Below are 26134 nucleotides of genomic sequence, written 5' to 3'. Positions count from 1 at the left end.
ATTTGGGGGTCTGGCTCTCCCCGAAAAACACAAACCTATTCAAGGACAATTATAAAACAACATGGAAAGAAAGAAAGACAAATTTGGAAATATGGGACAGATTGAAAGTGTCCTTCTGGGGAAGGATAGCAGCTGTCAATATGAGTGTCTTACCTAAGATGCTTTTTTTTATTCCAAACTGTGCGTATTGTTGCCGGATTAGGTCAATTCAATGAGTAGCAAAAAATGATTTCTAGGTTTGTATGGCAAGGGAAGAAACCTAGAATAAAGTTTAAACTTCTGATAGATAAAATGGAAAGAGGAGGCTTCTTGTTACCGGATCTTAAAATATATTATGAAGCCGCTTCTATAACATGGTTAAAAGACTGGCTTAGTTTGAAGAACACAGACATATTAGATCTAGAGGGGTTTGGAAATAGATACGGGTGGCATGCATACCTTTGGTATGACAAGGATGGAGTACACCGAGACTTTCTAGATCATATTATAAAAATATCATTGTGTGAAGTTTGGAAGAGATATAAAGAGTGGTTTGAAAGGAAAACACCATGGTGGCTGTAACCCCAAGAAGCCTTCTCAATGAAAAAATTAAATATGAAAGGAGAATGGCTAGCGCACAGAGACATATTTATAGAAGGAAATAATGTAATAAAGATCAGGCCTTACGAGGAACTAAAAGATAAATTATCAGGTTGGATGGAGTATCGCCAAATGAATGACATTTTCTCAAAAGATAAAAAAGCAAGAGGTTTCGAACAAACCAAATCAATATTAAAACTGCAATATTACAAAACACAAAAATATTGTCAAAGGTCTGTGAGTTTTTATTAGAATGGTGTACAAAAGACGAAGAAATCAAGAGCGTCATGATTAAATGGACAATGGATGTTAGCCATAGCATTGAATATGAGAAGTGGATAAAACTATGGAACACTGGACTAAAATTCACAGCATGTACTTTGTTAAAAGAAAATCTGTTAAAAATGATGTACAGATGGTACCTCACTCCAATTAAACTGTTAAGGATGTACAAAACAGGAAACAAGAATTGCTGGAAATGTGGGGTGAAAGAAGGTGATTTCTTTCACTTGCGGTGGTCATGTGATAAGGTAAAAACGTACTGGGAAAATATATACAATGAGCTGAAGAAGATATTTAGATATATGTTTTTGAAAAAGCCAGAGGCATTCTTGTTAGGAATGTTAGGAGAAGATCTGGTTAAGAACGACCAGAAACTGTTTTTCTATGCAACAAAAGTGGCGAGGTTCCTGTTAGCGTAGTTTTGGAAACAGAAGCAATTACCAACAGTAGAAGAATGGAGACAGAAGGTAATGGAATATGCAGAAATAGCCAAACTAACAGGGAAAATTCGACAACAGGGTGAGGAAACATTTCAAAAAGAATTGGAAAAATTTATGTTGTATAAAGGAAAGAAAAGATGAAATAGTAAAACTAGTAGAATTGGAAACAAACCTCATAATGGGAAAGATTAAGAAAAGTGATGGATAATGAAAATAATAAGAAGCAAAATGTATAAGGAAACTAATATAACTAACAGTAGTGGTAAATTACAGACAACAAGAATTGTATAAACCTGAGGACTTTTTTGTTTATAGATACACTATGCTCAAATATGGAAAATGATAACAATATATAAAATGGAAGAAAATAATGCGATAAAATTATATGTGATATAAAAAAACCAGAAGAAAGAAGGAGGCAAGTCTGCTTTGAAGAGCAAGTATAAATGTAAAATGTAATACAATATGTGTATGTGGAGTATCTAATTGAAATCTAACAAAAACACAAATGCAAGAGGCTGCCTTCCGGACCCCACCCCATCTCAACTTCCCAGGGGAAGAAATCTCTCTCTTGCACCCTTCCTTGCTACCCACATTCCTCCTCCTGCACAATGAGAAATCCCTTGTTTTCACTTTCTCATTCTTCCAAAGGGCTGTCATCCTTTGACTCACCCAGGTCCCCTTAGGGCTAAGGAAGGAACATCTACACTCGCAGCCCAGAGCAGGAGCCCCTTGTGAGATCAAGTCTGCATTTCAAATGCCACAAAAAGAAAGAGGGGAAAAACAGGGACCCCCAGTTCAGAAATTTCTACCCAATCTCAGCATATCTTATCATGAGTTCTTGGTATGCTCCAGCTCACCCCTTCTGGTAGACATTGGTGAATTCACAGACTTTCCTTCTTCATCTCAAGCCCCTTCACTGTCCCACTTGGGTGTTTGCTCAGCTAAATGGGACCAGGTGTTGATCGTTTATGTGGGAAGTGCAAAGGCTGCTGGGAATTGGAGTTCACAGAAAAACAAACTGTGGCAGGGCGGAAGTGTGATCTGAAAAGAGAAATTAAACAGCAGAGAGAGAAAAATAAATGCCCTCTTTTTCCCTCTTGCACTTTGATTTATAGCTTTCTCCTTTTGTTTTTAAATTGTGGCTTGGTTTCACATATTGTCAACATAACATCAACTTTTGTGGTTTTCTTAAAAAAAGACTCCCCCTCCTCCTCCGTGTGCCTCCAACACGAGAGGCCGGGAGCCTGGCAACCTGAGAACAGGTCTTTTCTGAGGTGCCTCCTCACTCCTGGAATGCTCTTCCCTGGGATGGTACCTTCCTTCCTTATTTCTAGGCACCAGCCGTTCAGGCAATGAGTGAATGCAGAGCTGTGAGTGATTTGTGAGTGGTTTAGATACCAGGCAACAGGAATCCCCCGAGTCCTCAAAAGCTGCTTCTCCCTTCCTTTGAGTGTACTTATTCTGATCCTTGTGCCTTTAACTGCTGTGTAGAAGGCAGAATTTCAACAGGTTAAGCTATTTCTCAAAGGGAAATATAACTATGGGGAAGCTTTCACATTCTGTCTGTCACAATTTCAGTTACGGGTTCAACCACTAATTTATAATTGATAAAGTCTTCATATATACAGAGGACCGAGTCTTGCTGAATAAAATCCAGTTTGGCTTCTGCAATTCACCATTTTTTTGGGTTCTTTGAGCATCTAGGGCAAAGTGGTTAAACCACCAGTTCCTCTGCCCTGGTAATGCTGGAAACTGTAGCTCTGTGAGGAGAATAGCAGGTCTCCCCTAACCAATCTCAGCACCCTAAAGAACCTTTAGCTCCCAGAATTCCTTGGGGGAAGCCATGACTGTTTAAATCAGTATCACATTGCTTTCACTGCATGGGAAACCCAGCAATATGGGCGGGGTATAAATAAAAAATTATTATTAATATTATTAATAATTATAATTATAATTATAATTATGGTGTGAATGTGTGCTAAGTGTGCTGGAAACTGCAACCTAAATTGGAAAGCTGCATCCATTTTTGTTGAGGAGCCAGAGAAAACAGAAGAGTACAAAATGTAATATTTACACAACTTTATTATTCAGGACTGGTAGTCTCAAAACAAATCTAAAAAGCAGAAGCAGCTACTGTGCCAATTTTACATTTCCAACGGGAAGCCTCTGAAGCCTCTCAAACTTCCCTTCCTTCCTTGGGTCAATCCTTCTCTTTGGTTTCAAAAGCCTAAAGAATCACGTAAATTATCCCCAACATGGTTAATTCAGCCGGATGAATTTATTGGGGAGAAATTCCCAGTGTCAAGAGAGAAAGGTGCTGGTTGACTTTGCTGTGGCCAAGGAAAGAGCTGAGTTTTCTCTAGATTCTCCCAAGAGCAATTTTCATAGCATAACTTATTAAAATGAAGGCACTTTATTATATGTAAAAAAACTTTTCAACTATCACATGGAATCCACACAAACAATAAACAACAACCCAGTTGAGGCAATGAGTTTTAGTCACTTAAAAGACTCAAGAACCTGCCCAAAGAATGTATTATGTGTGTGTATTGGGAAGTTCAGGTGGGGACAGGCCTCTGGGTGGCTCCTGCGACGCCCAAAAGATGGACACCGAGGCTGAGGTCACATTTGCACCACCTCTTTAAAACACATTTATAGCTTTTCTATGGTTTGTTAAAAGAATTCTGGAAACAGTAGTTTGTTCTTCATAGACCTACAATTGCCAGCTCCCTTAAGAACTGAAGTTCCCAGGATTCCTTGGGGGGAAGCTTTAAAAGTATTGTGTGGATGCGACCTTCTTAGCATAGTTGAAGTTACATGGTTTAAATCCGCTGTGTGTTCTCACCTACATAAGGTCTCGATTCATCATCTAAACTCTGACTGAGATTTGAACCCTGGTTGGGCGTCTCCCTTGTGTGGTGCTTTTGATGCCTCTTGAGGTTTGATTTACGGGTGAAGCTCTTTCCACATATTGAGCATTCATGGGGTCTCTGCCCTTTGTGAATGCTCTGATGCCTAGTAAGGTTTGACTTCTTAGCAAAACATTTATTACAGACTGAACATTTGAAAGGTTTCTCCCCTGTGTGAGTTCTCTTATGTTCTGTAAGGTATGAGCTGTGTGCGAAACATTTCCCACACCGAGAACATTTGTAGGGCTTCTTCTTTGTGTGAGTTCTTTGATGTGAGTTCTTTGATGCCTCTGTAGGGCATGTGGGGCTGTTTCCATTGTTTCTGCTCCTACTGCTTATTTCTCCAGATTCTGCCATTTGAATTGTTTTCTCCTTTGTGGATGTTCTCAAAGCATCTCTGTTTTCTGGTTGTTCTCCTTGCTCAGTGAAGAAGCTGCTTTGAGGAACGATGGGTTTGTCTGTCTTCCGTTTTCTGTGGCTTCTCTTTTCCCTCCTTGGTCCATCGTGACTCAGGAGGTTCTGCTCCACCATCTCATCCTGTGCTTTTTTTGAAGATTTCCTTCTGTTCTCTCTCCATTGCCCAACACCTGCTGGATAAAGAGAGGAGGAAAACATGGATGTCATAGAGAGATGGAAACAGAGTGATTCAATCTAATATATTTCGTATTTTGTTACACTTTTGGGGCCATTGCTGCCAAAGCGGGCAATGAGTTGCCATCATGGGTGACCTTTCTTTCCACTCTGCTCAATATCCTGAGTCTGGTTTTGCCATTGCGTCAGATTCACCAGCAAGTTCCTAATCTTTAGAGCAAATATTTTCTCAGTCTGCAGGTGGAAGCTTACATTGGCTTTAGGAAGCATAGCTATATTTTTTGTCTATCATGAGGTTAGATCAAGATTTCTAATTCTTGGTGCTTTGAAACTTTTCTAGTGCTCAAGAGCAGACAATACAGCCAAAGTAGCAGACTACGAACATAGGGAAAGTAGTAGTGAAGAAATAACAAAAAATCAAAAAGTACCCAGCTAAACTGAAAAATTTGTCTACAAGGCTTACCGTATTTTTCGCTCTATAAGACGCACCCCCCAAAAAAGTAAGGGGAAGTGTGTGTGTGTCTTATGGAGCGAATGCAGGTGGGAGGCTCTGCTCAGTGCTCCCCTTAAAGAGCCGTGTGGAGCGTGTGTGCGGCTCTTGGGGGCTTTTCCCCGAGGAGGAAAAGCGCTGCGATCCCGCTTGCTGTCCTGGCTTCTGGGATTCAGATCCCCCCCCCCTGTTTTCCTCTTCCAAAAACTATGTGCGTCTTATGGTCTGGAATGTCTTATAGAGCGAAAAATACGGTGTGTGTGTGCGCGCGCACACACACACACACACACTGTGTACAACTCAAGAACAGTACAGTTTCCCCAGCAAAGAGTCCTGCTGTTTCCCCAGCAAGCAGAACCTAAATAGAGTGGGTTCTATGACAGAGCCAAAGTTTCATCAGTCTCCAGTTGCAAGCTTAGATTGGCTTTAGGGAGCATAGCTATGTTGTTCATCCTGGTTAGAGCAAGATTTCTGATTCTTGATGCATTGAAACTGTCAGGGAACTGCCATCAGCTCAGAGGTGAGTGGTGGAAGAGCAGTTGTGTTACAAGGAGCCTCCGAAGATCTCGCGAAGCAGTTCTTCCTCTGCGAGGAGGGAAGCCCTGCCTCCAGTGGGGAAGGGGCGCAGGGCGCAGGGATCAGAAGATGCTAGGGAGAGCCTCAACACCGAGCCTGAGCAAAGGGGAGGGGAGGCAAGTACCCCTTTGCCAGCGCCCACGTTGCGCAGTAGGTTTGCGCACACACAGAGAGAGGAGAAGGATGGGGGTGACACGACTGTTATGCTGGGTAAGGTATAAGGACCGCCCACTCCCAGATTCTGCTAGCTACTGAGCAGACATGGACTTGTGACGCTCTGCACTGTAAAATAGGTTGTACAGATAATAAAGCCTGGAAAAGACACGTTGGAGTCTTGCCTGTTTGCTCTCGAGCAACCACACCATCACCTGACAGAAACTTTTCTAGTTCTTAAGAGTAGAAAATACAGCAAAATACTATGAGCAACAAATGAAACATCAAAAAGTACATAGTTAAATTGAGAAATTTCTGCACAAGCCTTTGTTAGCAATTTCACTCTTCCGAGGCTGCATTTTGTGATTAGTGGAAATCACACGGTCTGTCGGAAAGGAAGCATGAGAACCGGATATAATCCTATCTATATGTATTATGTGATGTACTTTCACTTTTGCCTGTTCTCTTTTGGAGCTGAATGAGAGAGAGCGTCATGATTCTGTGTCTCTGTAATATAGTGTAAATAAATACATAGTTTAGATCTACAGATGGTTCATTCTTCTTGCTGTGCATTGCCAGAAGATTAGCGTGCATAAATCAAGTTGGTTTATGTCGCTGGAGCGCCCTGGAGAAGAAGGGAATGCCTTTTCAGAGCTATGCTCTCCGGAGGACGCTCGGAGATCGGGGGGCGGGGGGGAGGCTGCAAATAGCCCGGAACGCTCTCCCAGCAGCCTTACATATATATAAAACTCAAGATCCTGTTTTTATTCCAAATGATTCTGGTAATTAAAGGACCAGGGCAATTTATGGAATGACAAAAAGTACTACCGAGGTTCATCTGGCAAGGGAAAAAACCAAGGATAAAATCTAAACTTTTAATAGATAAAAAAAGAAAGAGGTGGATTCTCAATGCCAGATTTGAAACTCTGTTACGAGGCATCCTGCCTGTGTTGGTTGAAAGAGTGGATAACATTGGAAAATACGGATTTACTAGACTTGGAAGGTCATGATAACAGATTTGGGTGGCATTCTTATCTTTGGTATGACAAAGTAAAGTTTATAAAGGGTTTCTAAATCACGTGATAAGAAAGTCAATTTATGAAGTTTGGGACAAATATAAAAATCTGTTAGAACGAAAAACACTGTGGTGGCTATCTCCAGTAGGGGCATTGACTGTTAAAAAATTAAATATTGAGGGAAGGTGGGCCACCTATGGTGAGATATGGATGGAAACCGATAAAGGATTAAAACTTCCATCATATAATCAAATAGAAGAAGTACTTACGGGTTGGTTGCAATATCATCAAGTAAATGATATATTTAATGGAGATAAAAGAAATTTAGATTTCGAAAATAAAAAATCTAGATTTCAAACCGAATTGTTGGAGCTCAAAGTTAAATTGCTATCAGAGATGTATGCAGTGGTACCTTGAGTTGCATACGCTTCAGATTACAGACTCCGCTAACCCAGAAATAGTACCTCGGGTTAAGAACTTTGCTTCAGGATGAGAACAGAAATTGCTGTGCGGCGGTGCAGCGGCAGCAGCAGGCCCCATTAGCTAAAGTGGTGCTTCAGGTTAAGAACAGTTTCAGATTATGAATGGACCTCTGGAACAAATTAAGTACTTAACCTGTGGTACCACTGTATATAATTTCTTTTTTAAAATTTCTGCACAAGCCACACACACACACACACACACACACACACACACACACACAACTCAAGAGGAGTATTGTTTCGCCAGCAAAGAGTACCTACATAGAGTGGGTTCTATGACAGTCAAGGCCTGGAGCTCAGAAGGAATTCTGCCTGGGACTTCCCTCCCCAATATGCATAACCCGGGAGTCCCATTACTTACCAGTATCCATACCTCTCTGAGCTGTGGCTTCACAGGGGGCTTTGGGACGCCTGCAGAGCCTTATCAGCAGCCAGCAAGACAAGTATCCTGAAGCTGTGCACATCATTGCGGGAGACTTCAACCATGTAGAACTTAAAACAGTGCTCCCAACGCTCTATCAGCATGTGAAATGTCCCACAAGAGGGGACAAGACACTAGATAAAGTTTATTCGAATGTAAATCACGGCTATAGGGCTTTACAGCTGCCACACTTGGGCCAGTCCGACCATATGTCTTTGTTCCTGGTACCAGCATATATCCCACTCAGGAAACGGGCTCCCACAATATTAAAATCTGTTAAAATCTGGCCTGAAGGTGCTATTCACCAGCTGCAGGACTGTTTTGAGAGAACTAATTGGGATATTTTCGATCGTTCAGACCTGGAGGAGCACACGGCGGCAGTTCTGTGCTATATCAATCACTGCACAGACACTGTCACAGTAAACAAATCCATCCGGTTTTATCCCAATCAGAAACCCTGGATGAATAGAGAGGTCCAGGGCCTGTTGCGGGAAAGGAACAGGGCTTTCAGGTCAGGCGAGGTGCAGCTTTACAGTGTGGCAAGAGCAAACTTGAAGAGGGGTATTCGACAGGCAAAACGGGATTATAGGCTGAGGATTGAGGATAATTTAAGGAGCAACAACACAAGACAGATGTGGCAGGGGATTCAGCACATTACCAACTACAAACCTAACCTTGGTGCTGTCGACGGTGACCCTTTGCTGGCGGAGGAGCTTAACCTCTTCTTTGCTCGCTTCGAGAAGGAGCCACCTGAGACGCCGGTATTACAGCCACCAGCCCTTAGGGGCCCCTCATTCACGGTAGAGGAGCATGAGGTGAGAAAGGTATTGAGGATGGTGAATCCGAGGAAGGCGGCTGGACCTGATGGCATCACTGGAAAGGTGTTGAAGGGCTGTGCGGATCAGCTGGCGAGGGTCTTTACTAAGATCTTCAACAAGTCCTTACACCAGTCTATTGTCCCACCCTGCCTGAAGTCGTCAACTATTGTCCCTCTGCCCAAAAAATCCACAATCAGTAGTTTGAACGACTACAGACCAGTTGCACTGACTCCAATCATCATGAAGTGTTTTGAGAAACTGGTGCGCCGTCATATTATTTCCTGTCTTCCATCAACTTTTGACAACTACCAGTTTGCATACAGGGCAAATAGATCCACAGAGGACGCTATCACCACCACTCTCCATGCTGCTCTGTCCCATCTGGAGCAGCCGGGGAGTTATGTGAGGCTGCTGTTTGTGGATTTTAGCTCAGCTTTTAACACTATTCTCCCCCATAGACTGGTGTCCAAGCTAGAGGCGATTGGACTCTCCAACTCCACCTGTCTCTGGGTTTTGGATTTTTTGTCAGAACGTTCTCAGAGGGTCAGAGTAGGGTCACATATGTCCACAGCCCTTAGCCTTAACACCGGCTCACCACAGGGTTGTGTGTTGAGTCCCCTGCTCTATGCTCTCTATACGTATGACTGTACAGCCATCTATTCCAGCAACAAAATCATCAAGTTTGCTGATGACACTACGGTGGTAGGGCTCATTTCAGGAGGGGATGAGTCCGCCTATCGGGACGAGGTGGAGCGGCTCTGTGTTTGGTGTGGAGAGAACAATCTGGCTCTTAATACGGCTAAGACCAAGGAATTAGTGGTGGATTACAGGAAAAAAAAGGCGGACATTCAGCCCTTGTATATCAATGGGGAACGGGTGGAGAGGGTGGCGGAATTCAGGTTTTTGGGAGTAACTATCGATCAGGGCATGACTTGGAGCGCAAATACCACTGCTCTGGTGAAGAAGGCCCAGCAGAGAATTTATTTCCTCAGACTTTTAAAGAAGAACAATCTGAGTGAGAGACTGCTGGTGTCCTTCTACCGAGGCTCCATAGAGAGCATTCTTACATACTGTATTTGTGCTTGGTTCTCCAGTTGTACAGCTAGGGAGAGGAAGGTGCTCCAGAAGGTTATAACCACAGCACAAAGGATTATTGGTCAACCTCTCCCATCCTTGGAAGAATTGTACGGTTCCCGTTGTCTTAGGAAAGCAAACAACATCCTGCAGGATTCATCTCACCCGGGATACAGTCTGTTTGCACTACTGCCGTCTGGCAGGAGATATAGAAACATCAAGTCAAGGACAAATAGACTGAAAAACAGTTTCTACCCGAGAGCTGTGGCCCTTTTGAATGCTGTAACTCGATAGTGTGACTTGGGAGATTGATGGGTGTGGGTGTGGGTGTGGCTGGAATGTGGTTTGTGGGTTGTTGTTGTTGTTTTGCTTTTGTTGTTTTTAAGGGATGGCATCCAATTTCGTTGCACTTGTGCAATGTTGCACGTGTGTAATGACAATAAAGAATCTATCTATCTATCTATCTATCTATCTATCTTCCTTGAAAAATGGCCTTCTGACTAACCATTTCCTCGTACCCAACGCAGGATTCTTGTTCCTTGGTGGCATTAAGAACGGCTTGGAAAGTAGATTCATTGGGGCCTTTCCAATCTTCTCCGCCAGGAACAGGCTTAACTACATCCTCCCCTGGTTGTGTTTCCTCAGGAAACCCAATTCTGAAAAGGACGGTGGGCTTTTGTAGGACACCTTGCTCATACACAATACGGATGTCTTGTCCCTTAGCAGCATCAACAACAGTCTGGGCTGGAGGTTCACTGGGGACACTGGAGTCTAGTTTGCTGTGAATGGGACTCTCCACTGAGAGTGTTTCCTGCAAACACGCTTTTCTCTCACAGATGTTGGGGTTCTGGCAGATGTTTTCCTCACCTACAATGCACACATCCTGCTCCTTAGCAGCGCCAGGAACTGTCAGCACCATGATTTCCCAGGGGGATCTGCAACTTCCTCCACGAAGAAGGGGTACATCCTCTTCCACCTCGACAGGGTGGGCTTCCTGCTGACCCTCAGTTCTCTTATGGATGATGGGCTTTGGCCTGATGGGTTCCCCGTAGACAATGCACAGGTCTGGCTCCCTAGAAGTATCAAACATCATCATCCTGGCTGTGGCATCAACAACAGTCTGGGCTGGAGTTTTACTTGGGACACTGGAGTCTCCTTTGCTATCAACTGGACCCTCTACTGAGTGGGTTTCCTGCAAACATACCTTTCTCTTGCAGGTGTTGGAGTACTGCCAGATGTTTTCCTCACCTACAATGCACACATCCTGCTCCTTAGCAGCACCAGGAATTGTCTGTACCGTGATTTCCCAGGAGGCCCTGCAACTTCCTCCAGGAAAAAGGGGTACATGCTCCTTCTCCTCCTCGACTGGGTGGGCTGGGTGGGCTTTCTTCTGACCCCCCATTCTCTTATGGATGATGGGCTTTTGCCTGATGGGTTCCCCATAGACAATGCACAGGTCTGGCTCCTTGCAAGTATCAAACATCATCATCGTGTCTGTGGTCCAACTGGGCTCCTTACAACCTTCTTCTTAGCCACAGGCGTCTTCTGTTTCGTCTACTGGCTGCCGCTTTCCCTTTGCCTGTTTAGGAAAGTAGATTGTTAGAAACAAAGCATCTTGAGAAACAGGAAATACAGAGAATTAGAAGCACAGGAGTATCACCGTGTGCACACTGGACACTCACTGGTTTAGGAAAACAGCTCAGAAATGAATCTTTTCCTTCATGATCCTCATGTACACAAGAGAATAGTAACTTTGGCCACTTAGCTCAGTACTGTCTACACTGACAGGCAGCAGCTCCCAGGGTTTCATATGGGAAGCCTCTCCCAAGCCGTACATGGAGATACTGGGGACTGAACTTGCCACCTTCTGCATTGCAAGGCAGGCACTCTACCATTGAGCTGCGTTCCTTCCCCCTAAGACTCTTTTAATCTTTGCTCCAGGAAATGTTGCAACCTCCACCTGCAGAAGCCCTAATACACATCCTATCCCTCTTTTCCTTTTTGTTGTGGACTCCAGGCTGCAGCTCTGTCTTAAGCAAGCTCCCCTTTCTTAGTGAAAAATGTGAATAACACAAAACACAAATGGCAAGAGGATGCCTTCCGGACCCCACCCCATCTTAACCTCCTAGGGGAAGAAATCTCTCTCTTGCACCCTTCCTTGCTACCCACATTCCTCCTCCTGCACAATGAGAAATCCCTTGTTTTCACTTTCTCATTCTTCCAAAGGGCTTTTATCCTTTGACTCACCCAGGTCCCCTTAGGGATGCTGCGGAGGGGAGTGTTGTGTTTGTGTGATCTGAAGTCTGAAGTGAAACAGACAAAGGAAGATCCCTAATTGTTAATAGGGAGAAATCTGTGTTTTCTAAAAGGGACAAAGTGAATAAACGTGAGATTGTAGATATATGATCTTCTCAGTTACGTTTCTGAAAGTAAAGCTATTTGGAATATAGTCTGGATATTGCACATGATCAACACACGAACATGCCAACCTTTCCTTCATGATCCCCGCCTATCGCTGACCTTCATTCCTTCCGCCTAAGACTCTGTTGATATTTGCTCCTGAAATGTAGCATCCCTCACCTGCAGAAGCCCCAAAACACATCCTGTCCCTCTTTCCCCTTCTGTTATTGACTCTGGGTTGCAGCTCCACAAGGACTCTCCCTTCGGCAACCGAGGCCCAGAGAAGCAGCCCCTTGCAGAGGTGTGAGATCAAGTCTGCATTTCAAATGCCACAAAGGAGAAGAAAGAGGGGGGAAACAGGGACCCCAGTTCAGAATTTTCTGCCCAATCTCAGCACGTCTTATCTTGAGTTCTTGGTAGGGTACTTTGAGTGCTGCATATGTACCCTAGATTTCTGATATTCCGCATGTTATTGTTTTATGAAAATAGCTCACAATATAATATTTCCTTCATGATCCTACATAAGAGAATAGGAATGTTGGCCACTTAGTTTAGGACTGTCTGCATGGACTGGATTGAATCTGCAACTATCTGCAAGGCAAAGCAGGTACTCTCCCAATGAACTGCATTCTTTCCCTCTAAGACCTTGTTGATCTTTGTTCTATGAAATGCAGCATTTTTGCTCCTTAAATGTAGCATCCTCCATCTGCAGAAGCCCTTATACACACCCTGTCCCTCTTTTCCCTTCTGATATCGACTCTGAGTTGCAGCTCCCCAAGAACTGTCCCTTAAGCAATCATGCTCCTACATGGACACTGCCCCTTAGTGAAATATTTAATTAATGCAAAAGCCAAGACCCCACCCCAGTTTACCCATCCATGGGAAGAATTCCCTCTCTTGCACTCTTCCTTGCTGACCATATTCCTCCTCCCATCAAACTGGGGAGCACCTTGTTGTCACTTTCTCATTCCTCCAGAGGAATGCCAGCCTCTGCCTTAAACAAGCCACCCTCTTGGAATTCTAGTTTCCTGGCCCTGGAAAATGGCTGCTTTCCTTATAACATCGGACCTCAACTGTGCAGGTTATAAGGGTTGATATGGCAGTAATTATCTCTGCTGACACCCCAGCGTAAGCGGGGACAGGCCATGACCCACAGATCGTCCGTTATCTGCCACTCGCTTCAGAATGCGGGGGTAGGGCCGCTGGGTGTGCCCTGCGTGAACTGGGAACTCTCCAGAGCCAGCCGGCATGAGCCAGGAGATCCCTGTTTTTAAAAAATATTGAATTCGGCCAAAAAACAGGCGTGTTCTGGAAAGAAAGATATGGAAAAGATCTGCTAACCTAACCAGTCACTGGATGCCAAGGTTTGGACTTGAAAAGGACTCTCATCTTTGTGCTTTGATTTATGAGGTGAGCGGCAGCCATTTTTGTACATTCTTTATATTTGCTATTTCATGATATGGCGAAACGCACCAAGAAAGAATCAAATATCTAAAGGAATTGCAGGAGGACGTGTAAAAATTAGTTGGATACATGGCTGCCCAGTCCCCGGGAGAGAGCCCCAATTAGAACTAGCAAAACAAGATCAGATATGAAAGCGGCTCAGGCTGATGGGGAAAAAATGGAGACTGCTGTTGCACAGGAAGAAAAATAAACAGCCTCCCCTATGGTGGGGTGTGTGTGTGCGCTCGAGATATTTGATGGACTAAAAAAGGGGGGTATTTCACACAAAATTCGATTTGTCTGAATGGATTCTTCTCATATATGGAATAAGTAGAAAGTGACGGTGACTACTGGATTTCTGCTGGCTTTCCTAAGGCCTGTGGAAAGCTGGCTTGGATTTTAGAGGAACTGAAAACAGTCTCTACACAAATACTGATTGTATAGTATGCTCCATGGCATTGTTTTTTACTGAAACATTGGCTCGTTAAGAGATCAGAAAGATCGCCGCGCCATAAATTTTATCAGTTGAAGGAGTCTTGGAAGAGAGCCCAGAGTCTTTGGAGCTAAAAGCAGTGGAGCGAAAGAAGGGGCCATTGGAAGGACTGTGTTTTAAAAGCAACTGAAAGAGAACAACATGGAATAAAATTTGCCTCTTGCATGTTAACAGATATATGGACTTTGTTAAACAAGATTGAGAGTCATACACCAGTGATTGTGAGGATGGTTAAGATCGGAAATATGAAATTGGAAAACAACAAGAGAGAAGAAAGCAGAAAATAAAAGACATTTTCTCTCAAGATCCAGAACATAGGAGGTCCCCTTCTGAAATTTTTTAAAGTTGCACTGTATAATTGGCTGTACTGTTTGTATTATGATTTGGCAAGATTTGATTTGTCACCAATTGGAAGGTTTTTAATTGAAAATGAATTCACAAAAAACAAGCCCCCCCTTAGGGAAATATTTCATTAATGCAAAACACGAAGGCAAGAGACGCCCTTCTCAAGCCCCACCCCATCTTAACCTCCCAGGAGAAGAAATCTCTCTCTTGCACCCTTCTTTGCTACCCACATTCCTCCTCCTGCACAATAAGAAATCCCTTGTTTTCACTTTCTCATTCTTCCAAAGGGCTGTCATCTTTTGACTCACCCAGGTCCCCTTAGGACTAAGGGAGGTCTACACTCGAGGCCCAGAGCAGGAGCCCCTTGTGAGATCAAGTCTGCATTTCAAATGCCACAAAGAGGATGAAAGAGGGGGGAAACAGGGACCCCCAGTTCAGAATTTTCTACCCAATCCCAGCATGTCTTATCTTCAGTTCTTGGTAGGCTCCAGCTCACCCCTTCTGGTAGACATTGGTGAATTCACAGACTTTCCTTCTTCATCTCAAGCCCCTTCACTAACCCACTTGGGTGTTTGCTCAGATAAATGGATCCAGGTGTTGATCGTTTATGTGGGAAGTGCAATGGCTGCTGGGAATTGGAGTTCACAGAAAAACAAACTGTGGCAGGGCGGAAGTGTGATCTGAAAATAGAAATTAAACAGCAGAGAGAGAGAGACAGAAATGCCCTCTTTTCCCCTCCTGCGCTTTGAGTTGTAGCTTTCTTGTTTTTTGTTTTTGTTTCAATTGTGGCCTGGTTTCACATACCGTCAATATAATAACATCAACTTTTGTGGTTTTCTTAAAAAATTTTTTGACCCTGGTAATGTTAGCTTGACCATAAGCTAGTCCAGCATTCTATTTTCTACAGTGGCCAATCGGATAGCTCTAGGAAGACCAGTTACTGGACATAGAAGACCCAGAATCTGGTGTTCAGAAGTTGAGGGGTCCTGAACATGATGGTACTATTGTGCATCAAACCTTTTGTAGCAATGAATTTTATACACTGTAGGGTTGCCATATGTCTGGGAAAACCTGGACATGTCCTTTTTGGGGGCGCAACATGCCCACTTGGGCAGACTTTTTCTTTTTAAAGGAAATGTCTAGGTTTTGGGAGGGTTATTTGGGCTCAGGCAGCTGAAGACAGGACTGCTGCTCCAATGATTTTAACTGTTTTACCTTTGTGTGTGTTTGGTTGTTCTCCATTATTATTGAGGGAGTGGAGATGTGTCTGGAAGGAGAGGAGCTGGGAAGAATAGCAGAGTCCCCCATCACAGTGGTTCAGGGTAGAGGATGTGAGGGAGACCGGGTTATGCCCAGATGGCACACCCCCTGCTGGTGTTAACCCTTGCCGGTCTTCAAGCCATCAGGCTGAAGCCGGATAGACAGATAGGACCAGTGCCTAAGCCAATACCGCTCTTACCTGTAACCAATAAAGTTGTGGCCAATTTTAGCCCATTAATCATAATTATGGTGTCTTGTGTCATTCTTTACCACTGGTGGGAGGTGGGAACTCACCACGGAAGGGAGATACCTTTTCCAGAGCTGCGCGTACCGGAGGACGCTCAAAGTTTGGGGGGCTTGCAGGCACCCCCAGGGCATTTTCCAACCATCAGCACTGTGGATGTCATGATGACCATGGGTCTGTCTCCACATGTCACCGCCCGAGGCATGTGGCCGGCCACACTCTGGTCCTTGCTTAATCAATTGGGGTTTAAGAGGGGGTTGCAAAAATGGGGGCTATTGACAGCAGTCCCATTTAGGGAACCTGAGAACAGGCCTTTCCTGAGGAGCCTCCTCACTCCTGGAACGCTCTTCCCAGGGAGGTTCTCCTGCTTCTTTCCTTCCTTATTTTTAGGCACCAGCCTTTCAGCCAATGAGTGAATGCAGAGCTGTGAGTGATTTGTGAGTGGTTTAGATACCAGGCAACAGGAATCCCCCGAGTCCTCAAAAGCTGCTTCTCCCTTCCTTTGAGTGTACTTATTCTGATCCTTGTGCCTTTAAGAGCTGTGTAGCAGGCAGAATTTCAACAGGTTAAGCTATTTCTCAAAGGGAAATATAACTATGGGGAAGCTTTCTCATTCTGTCTGTCACAGTTTCAGTTACAGGTGTGGCCAATGATTTATGGTTGTTAAAGTCTTCATATATACAGAGGACCGAGTCTTGCTGAATAAAATCCAGTTTGGCTTCTGCAATTCACCAATCTTTTAGGGTTCTTTGAGCATCTAGGGCAAATTGGTTTAACCATCAATTCCTCTCCCCCAGTAATGCTGGAAACTGTAGCTCTGTGAGGAGAATTGCAGGTCTCCCCTAACCCATCTCGGCACTCTTAACAGCCTTCAGCTCCCAGAATTCCTTGGGGGAATTCATGATTGTTTAAAGCAGTATCACATTGCTTTCACTGCATGGGAAACCCAGCAATATGGGTGGGGTATAAAGAATAAATTATTATTATTATTATTATTATTATTATTATTATTATTATTATTTATAATTATTATGTTGTGAATGTGTGCTAAGTGTGCTGGAAACTGCAACCTAAATTGGAAAGCTGCATCCATTTTTGTTGTGAGGAGCCAGAGAAAACAGAAGAGTACAAACTGTAATATTTATACAACTTTATTATTCAGGACTGGTAGTCTCAAAACAAATCTAAAAAGCAGAAGCAGCTACTGTGCCAATTTTACATTTGCAACAGGGAAGCCTCTGAAGCCTTTCAAACTTCCCTTCCTCCCGACTTCCGGTCGGCGCCAGCGTTTAATGGCGGTCTCCTGCTGAGCTCCGCTCAGGGAGACTACTCTGCGAGTTCGGGTCTGACCGCTACGGCGAAGCGGGGACCCCTAAAATCACAGGCGCAGAAGCCTGTGAGCAAGGAGACTCGGTGGGCACCCTAAGCGCCCCCCCGTTACTGTGAAGGAGCCTTTTTAAAGGCTCCGGAGCGGCATCGGGTGAGAGCGCGGTGCTGAGAGTCGCTACCCAGCCCGTGGAGTGAAGCCGCGTCGCCATAGATGGAGAGCGCCGATTCCTTCCTGGCATTTGGATTTACAAATTACCTGTGAGTAGGATTGGAAAGTTTTTGGGATTTAAAGCAAGAAATTTAAAAAATTTGGCCGAAAACGGGAAAGAGTTAAAATAAGGAAGTCTGCCTTTCCCGGACTGCATGACAGCTAAAGCAACGATATACAAGCTGCAATTTGACGGAAGATAATTCTATTACTATTTAACCCAGGCATTGAACTTGAACCTCCCCTCTTAGCAGCAGGAGCGGGGGGGGGGAAGAATTTGAACTTGTACTACCTGTCTGAAAGAGGTGAAAGGAAAAAGATTTCTCTGCCGTTTTAAACCCTTGGGAAAGGACTGCTTTAAAAGAAGAGTAAGTCACCGGGACTGGAAACTGTCATTTGAAATTAGATACAAAGTTGGTGTATTGTGTGCTTGATACAAAGTTGGAACTTTATTTGCTATTGTTAGGAGTTTGGTTGAAGATACAAACTGACAGCCTTTTTAGTGGAAACTTACTGGAAGATTTGTAGCCATTTTTCTTTTTGTTTTTCTGTACTTTGAACTGTGAGCTGCTCCCTCTAGAGGGTTGTGGGAAAATAGCCATAAAGACAAGTGTGTAAAGAGCAAGTCAGTGGAGCTTTCCATCTGGAAATAATTCCTGTGGGAACGACCTTGGGACATGAGTGGCCAAGAAGATGAGATAAAAACAAGAGCTAAAACAAAAATTGCACAAAGGAAAAGAGGTTCTATATCAGGCTTAGCCCTTGCAGGTGTAGATGGGCAGGAAAAAGGGATGGATCCAGTGACACAAGCATTAATAAAAATTAATGAGTCCTTAGAAGCTCTGACCAAGCAAGGTACAGAAAATTCTAAACAGTTGACAGAGTTATCAGAGAAGCTAGATTTAAATACCAAAAGTGTTGCATCCAATACAGAGACTATAAATAAACTAATTGAAGAAAATGTTGCAATTCGTAAGACTGCTGAAGAGGCAAAAACCATTGCAGAATCCACACAAGTAAAGTTAGCACCAGTTTGTAAAAAACTGGAGGAGCATGAGGTGGCCCTGTCTTTATTGGAACTTCAGAGAAAGGAGAGGAATCTGAGATTGAGATCAGTCCCAGAAAGTGAACAGGACAATTTGGCAGAATTCCTCACAAAAGAATTTTCGGAATTTTGGCAAGTAAATTTGAAAGAGGAGGAATTCAAGATAGTTACGGCCTTCAGACTGGGCAGAAGACAAAACAGAAAGAATCCAAGGGACTGCCTGATAACTTTGAGATCTAAGGAGGAGAGAGACAAAATATTAAGTTTACAATATCAAAGATCTCTTGAGATTGAAAATTCCTTTGTGCAGATTTACAAGGATATTCCTAAATACATCTTGGAAGCGAGAACTTACTACAAGGACCTGACCACTTTGCTGAAGAAGAACAATATAATATATAGATGGGAGTTCCCACAAGGCTTGTCTTTTAATTACAAAGGGAAAAAAAACTAAAATAAAAACAGTGCAAGACAAAGAACAATTTCTGGAAAGAAACGAAGAGGACCTCGTGAAGGAAGTGGTGGACCTGACTACTGAGGCAAAGGACTTAGCGGACATTTCGAACTTGACATTTGGACTTAAAACTCCGACAAAGGAAGAACAACTGTTGGGGGCAGTTGGAGGAGCAACTAAGTAAACAACAAGATGGCTCTACAATTTTTAAGTTGGAATTGTAATGGATTGAACCTCCCCAGAAAAAGACGTGAGGTTTTTCATATTTTAAAAAAGGAACAATTGGACTTGATTTGTTTACAAGAAACCCACGTGACTAGAATACATAGAAAATTACTTGTTAATAAAAGACTGGGACAGGAATTTATCTCATCAGACAAAGTGAAAAAAAGAGGAGTGGTGATTTATGCTAAGGAAAAATTGGCCCCTAAGTTGATGTTTAAAGATGAACAAGGAAGATATTTGGCAATTGAAATACAAGTCCAAGGAGAAAAATTATTGATAATTGGGATTTATGCTCCGAATGAAGGGAAGTCAGAGTTCTTTAAGAAATTACATGGGACATTAATGGACTATTTGGATTACAATGTAATTATGATGGGAGATATGAATGGAGTGGTCTCTACAAATATGGACAAAGCACTAAGACAGGTGGTTTCTAAGGATGGGAGACTACCTAAGACTTTTTTTGAAATGACAGATAATATGGATTTGATTGACATCTGGAGAACAAGAAACCCTCTGGAGAGAGAGGGAACTTTCTTCTCAGAAGCAAAAATGACCTGGACCAGAATCGACCAAATTTGGGTAACTAGTGGGATGGCACCTAAGATAAAAAAAGTGGAAATCTGCCCAAAGACTTGCTCCGACCATAATGCTGTAAAGATGGAAATGAACATAACAACAGCTGGTTCCTTCAGATGGAGGATGAATGACTCCCTATTTAGAGATGAAGAGGTGTACAAAAAGGCCCAGAAAACTGTGAAAGACTATTTTGAGATAAATCTGAAAACAGAGGTGGAGAAAAGAACAATTTGGGACGCAAGTAAAGCCGTTATGCGAGGATTTTTGATACAGCAGAACACTTTAAAAAAGAAGAGACAGAATGAAAAGAAAGATAAGATTTTGGAAAGAATAAAAGAAGGTGAAAAAAAACTGAGATCAAAGCCAAAGTCTCAATAAATTTTAAGAGAAATTAAGTTTACCAGAGACAGTATATGGAACTGATGAACCAGGAGATAGAATGGAAAATAAAGCAAATGAGACAAAAGACATTTGAATCGGCAGACAAATGTGGGAAACTTCTGGCATGGCAATTGAAGAAAAGACAAAAGCTGAATATGGTTACAAGCTTAGAGGTTGAAGGAAAGAACATTTTTAGGCCAAATGAGATTAGAAACTGTTTTCAGAGTTATTTCAGAAAACTTTATGCACAAGGGCCGGCGGATGAAAAAGAGATAGAAGAATTTCTTGAAAAATATGGACTACAAAAAATATCTGATCAAAGTAAAGTGATCTTAAACCAGAAAATAACTGAGCAAGAAATAGAGGGAGCCATTCAAAATATGAAATTGGGAAAATCTCCAGGACCAGATGGTTTGACTTCCAGATACTACAAAGTTTTGAAGGATTGGTTGATTCAACCGTTTAAGGAAGTCTGCAATGAAATATTAGAGGGGAAGAAGGCACCTGAATCGTGGAAAGAAGCATATATTACACTTATACCAAAATCTGAGACTGAAAAGAACCAGATTAAGAACTACCGCCCTATATCATTGCTCAATGTGGATTACAAAATTTTTGCAGACATTTTGGCAAAAAGATTGAAGAGGGTTTTGGTGGGTGAGATTCATAAAGACCAGGCTGGCTTTCTCCCGGGAAGACACTTATCTGACAATGTGAGAAATATAATAGACATTATGGAGTTGCTCGAAAACAATATTAATACGAAGGCAGTATTAATATTTGTGGACGCTGAGAAAGCCTTTGACAATATCTCTTGGAGTTTTATGAAAAAGAATCTCAAAGGAATGGGGGTAGGCCAGGGTTTTGAGAATGGTATAGGTGCAATCTATTCTGAACAAAAAGCAAAACTAATTGTAAATAATGTGGTTACTGAGGAAATTGCTATTGAAAAAGGGACACGACAGGGGTGCCCAATATCCCCATTACTTTTCATATCTGTTCTGGAGGTGTTACTAAATATGATTAGAGGGGACCAGCTGGTTAAAGGGATTCAGGTCGGAGCTAAACAAGATAAGTTGAGAGCGTTCGCAGATGATTTAGTACTAACTTTGCAAGAGCCAGACACTAGTACTAAAAGAGTTTTGGAGATAATACAAGTTTTTGGTCGAGTAGCAGGTTTTAAGCTAAATAAACAAAAAACAAGGGTACTGGGAAAAAATCTAACAGTGGAGGAAAGAGAGAAGTTTCAGAGTGAAACTGGATTAATGGTAGCAAACAAAGTGAAATATCTGGGGGTTAATTTAACAACTAAGAATGTGAACTTATTTAAAGATAATTATGAAAAATGTTGGACAGAAATTAAGAAAGATTTAGAAATATGGTCAAATCTGAGACTTTCCTTGTTAGGCCGAATTGCTGTTATTAAGATGAATGTTTTGCCAAGAATGCTGTTTTTGTTTCAAACATTGCAGATTGTGGACAGAATGGACTGTTTCAAGAAGTGGCAGAAAGATATATCTAGATTTGTCTGGCAGGGCAAAAAGCCCAGAATAAAATTTAAGATATTAACTGATGCAAAAGAAAGAGGGGGGTTTGCCCTGCCGGACTTAAAACTGTACTATGAAGCAGCAGCTTTTTGCTGGCTGAAAGACTGGCTACTTCTTGAGAACACAGACATTTTGGACTTAGAAGGGTTCAATAATAGGTTTGGTTGGCATGCATATATATGGTATGACAAGGTAAAAACTCACAAAGGTTTCAAAAACCATATTGTTAGGAAAGCATTATACAATGTTTGGATTCGTTATAAAGATTTGTTGGAAAATAAAACCCCTAGGTGGTTGTCACCAATGGAGGCTAAGGAAGTCAAAAAACTTAATATGGAATCTAAATGGCCAAAATATTGGGAAATTATAGAACAAGAAGGTGGAAATGTGAAATTACAGAGTTATGAGAAACTGAAGTCTAAAGTAAGAGATTGGCTTCATTATTACCAGATAAATTAAGTATTTAAACAGGACAGGAAAATCGGCTTCCAGGTGGAAAAGTCAAAGTTAGAAACAGAATTGTTAGAACCCAATACTAAGAATTCGTCAAGAATGTACAACCTGCTGTTGAAATGGAACACACAGGATGAAACGGTTAAATCAGCTATGATTAAATGGGCACAGGACATTGGACATGATATTATGTTTGCTGACTGGGAACAGTTATGGACCACCGGAATGAAGTTTACGGCATGTAATGCTCTAAAAGAGAATATTATGAAAATGATTTATAGGTGGTACATGACCCCAGTCAAGCTAGCAAAAATCTACCATTTGCCCAATAATAAATGTTGGAAATGTAATGAAACTGAAGGTACTTTCTATCACCTTTGGTGGACGTGCCCAAGGATTAAGGCCTTCTGGGAAATGATTTATAATGAAATTAAGAAGGTGCTTAAGTGTACCTTTCATAAGAAACCAGAGGCTTTTCTCCTGGGCATGGTAGGCCAATTGGTGTCAAAGAAAGATAGGACGTTTTTTATGTATGCTACAACAGCAGCAAGAGTTCTACTAGCAAAGTATTGGAAGACACAAGAACTACCCACGCTGGAAGAGTGGCAGACGAAGGTGATTGACTACATGGCACTGGCAGAGATGACGGGCAGAATCCGTGACCAAGGGAAAGAGACGGTGGAAGAAGATTGGAAGAAATTTAAATTTTATCTTAAAAATTGTTGTAAAATCGGCAATGGCGGACTCCCTCTGAACTGGAGTGACTGGCTCCGCGCGAAACGGGTCCTTTCCGCTACGGCGAAGCGGGGACCCTTTAAAAAATCACAGGCGGATGAAGCCTGTGACCACGGGACTCGGCGGGCACCCTTAGCGCCCCCCAACCCGCAAAGGAACCCATTAACGGGCTCTGAAGCGATGAGGGGGAAGTGGCGCGGTGCTGTGAGTCAACTGCTCTTTCCGTGGAGCGAAGCCGCATAGCCGTTGCCGGAGAGCGCTGCCTTCTTTCTGGGACAATTTGACTTTCAAAATAATCACCCATGAGTATTTAAACTTTGAACAATTGGACTCTAAATAAGGAAATGCGAACAGAAAGGAATCGGTCTTTAAAATTTACTTCAATTTGGTACTGAAACGGGAAGGTCTAAACAGGAAGTCAGCCTTCCGTTTCTTTGTAGACTGAACAAAGCAAAGACAAAGTAAACTAGAGCTTAGAAAATTACCATTAAAGGATTGGATTTCATCATCTAAAATAGTTGAACCCCCTCTTCAGCAGCAGGAGGAGAAGGGGGAGCTTTTCTTTGGACTGTTTAAACCTGCAGAAGTAAGTTTAAAGTAAAGTAACTTTCCACCGTCCTGACCCTGGAGCGGGTTGTCAGGACTGACGTTTGAAGCTCATTGACCAGAGACAGAAGTCTTTTGACAGATAGCTAAAAGAAGAGAAACATAGTGATTCCACTGTTTCCTTTCGCATTTTAAAGGAACAAATATTGACAAAGTATCTCAAAAAAAAAAAAAAAAGAAACTTTGTGGTTGGATCTGCAATGGAAGTTTTCCCCCTAGAGGGAGACTGTGAAATTGTAACTAATTCCAGGGAGTTTCCAGCCGCTACAGATTATAATCGTGGGAATTGACTAGTGACCTTGAAGGACAATGTATTCAGAAGTGCTGTTGTGTGCTTTTTACAAAACAAATGCCCTACTGGAACAGTTACACGAGAGGACGAATTTGATGACTGACTTGATTGGAAATCTTAAACAGGCAGTGGGAAATTTTGAACAGGCAGTGGGAAAAGGTATGGAGCCCACCCAGGAATTAAACCAGGAGTGTGCCCTGACAGAACAGACGAAAGAAGAGGACGCTGCTGAATCTTGGGAGCCAGAGATGGAGGAAGCTGCGGCCCTGCAGCTTTGGACCATGAGCCTTTGGACTTGACAATTGATCTTCGAAAAAACCAGACTTGGAAAGATAAAGTTTGGACTGGTTTGGAAATGGGGGGTTGGATTGACCCCCCTGAGCAGGGATGTTTGGACTTTCCATGTCTGGCAATGGGCCGTGAGAGGTTTGGAGGTATGGGGGCTCTCAATTTTGGAGGGATTTTGAAACATGCTTTTAAATACTACATGGAGCTCAGCCTGGACTGTGGAAAAGGGGCTGATTTGTTGAAAAGAGACAAAAACATTATTAAGTTGGAGTTCACACGGGTGAAAGGAGAATATGAAGAAAAACCGTAGAAGGGACATGGAAGAGACTTAAGGGCCTCGGATATAAGGTTACCCGGTTAATGTGCTAGTTCAATGGGATAAAATGGACTGACATTTTATTGTTTTATTTCTTTTATTTTGTTATTAGGATTGTTTTATATAATTGATGAATGTTAGAAGGATGTTTGAAATGAAATTGCTTGGCTTTAGTAAAAATGTTTAAAGGATTAGGTAAGAAGTTATGAGAAGTTAGTAAAAATAAGATTTAAGTTTTGAATTTTAAGGTTTTTTATAAGATAATGATGAAAATAGATTAAGGTAATGCAATGAAAGATTAGGATAAATAAAGTGGGAAAGGATTTGCTGAATTAACAAATTGAATTGGAATACAAAAAAGGGAGGGGTGAGGAAGTCCGGGAAACAAGCAAATGAAAGATAAGTAAAGGAAAGATGGAATTGTTTTTAACTATTTTTATTTTGTATTTTTCTTTTTTCTTTTTACATTTTGTAACACCTTGAAAATCTTAATAAATATCTATGAAAAAAAATAAAAATAAAATGAAGGCACTTTATTATATGTAAAAAAACTTTTCAACAATCACATGGAATCCACACAAACAATAAACAACAACCTAGTTGAGGCAATGAGTTTTAGTCACTTAAAAGACTCAAGAACCTGCCCAAAGCATGTATTATGTGTGTGTATTGGGAAGTTCAGGTGGGGACAGGCCTCTGGGTGGCTCCTGCGATGCCCAAGAGATGGAAACCGAGGCTGAGGTCACATTTGCACCACCCCTTCAAAGCACATTTATAGCTTTTCTATGGTTTGTTAAAAGAATTCTGGAAACAGTAGTTTGTACTTCATAGACCTACAATTGCCAGCTCCCTTAAGAACTGAAGTTCCCAGGATTCCTTGGGGGGAAGCTTTAAAAGTATTGTGTGGATGCGACCTTCTTAGCATAGTTGAAGTTACATGGTTTAAATCCGCTGTGTGTTGTCACCTACATAAGGTCTCGATTCATCATCTAAACTCTGACTGAGATTTGAACCCTGGTTGGGCGTCTCCCTTGTGTGGTGCTTTTGATGCCTCTTGAGGTTTGATTTACGGGTGAAGCTCTTTCCACATATTGAGCATTCATGGGGTCTCTGCCCTTTGTGAATGCTCTGATGACTAGTAAGGTTTGACATCCTAGCAAAACATTTATTACAGACTGAACATTTGAAAGGTTTCTCCCCTGTGTGAGTTCTCTCATGTACTGTAAGGTATGAGCTGTGTGCGAAACGTTTCCCACACTGAGAACATTTGTAGGGCTTCTTCTTTGTGTGAGTTCTTTGATGTGCATTAAGGTATGAGCTGCGTGCGAAACGTTTCCCACACACAGAACATTTGTAGGGCTTCACCCCTGTGTGAATTATTTGATGTGCATTAAGGTTTGATCTCACATTAAAGCTTTTCTTGCACACTGTACATTTGAAAGGCTTCTCCCCTGTGTGGGTTCTTTTATGTACTTTAAGGTTCCATTTATTGCGGAAGCTCTTTCCACAGTCTGCACATTTATGTGATTTCTGTCCTGTGTGAATCTTCTGATGGGCAGCAAACTGCTTCTGATTCCTGAAGCTCCTTCCACACTCCAAACAAGTAAATCGCTTCACCTCTGTAGGGCATGTGGGGCTGTTTCCATTGTTTCTGCTC

The sequence above is a fragment of the Podarcis filfolensis genome, assembly GCF_964270895.1.
Source record: "Podarcis filfolensis genome assembly, chromosome: 2".
In the NCBI taxonomy this organism is placed as follows: domain Eukaryota; kingdom Metazoa; phylum Chordata; class Lepidosauria; order Squamata; family Lacertidae; genus Podarcis; species Podarcis filfolensis.
This window is presented reverse-complemented; position numbering follows the sequence as displayed.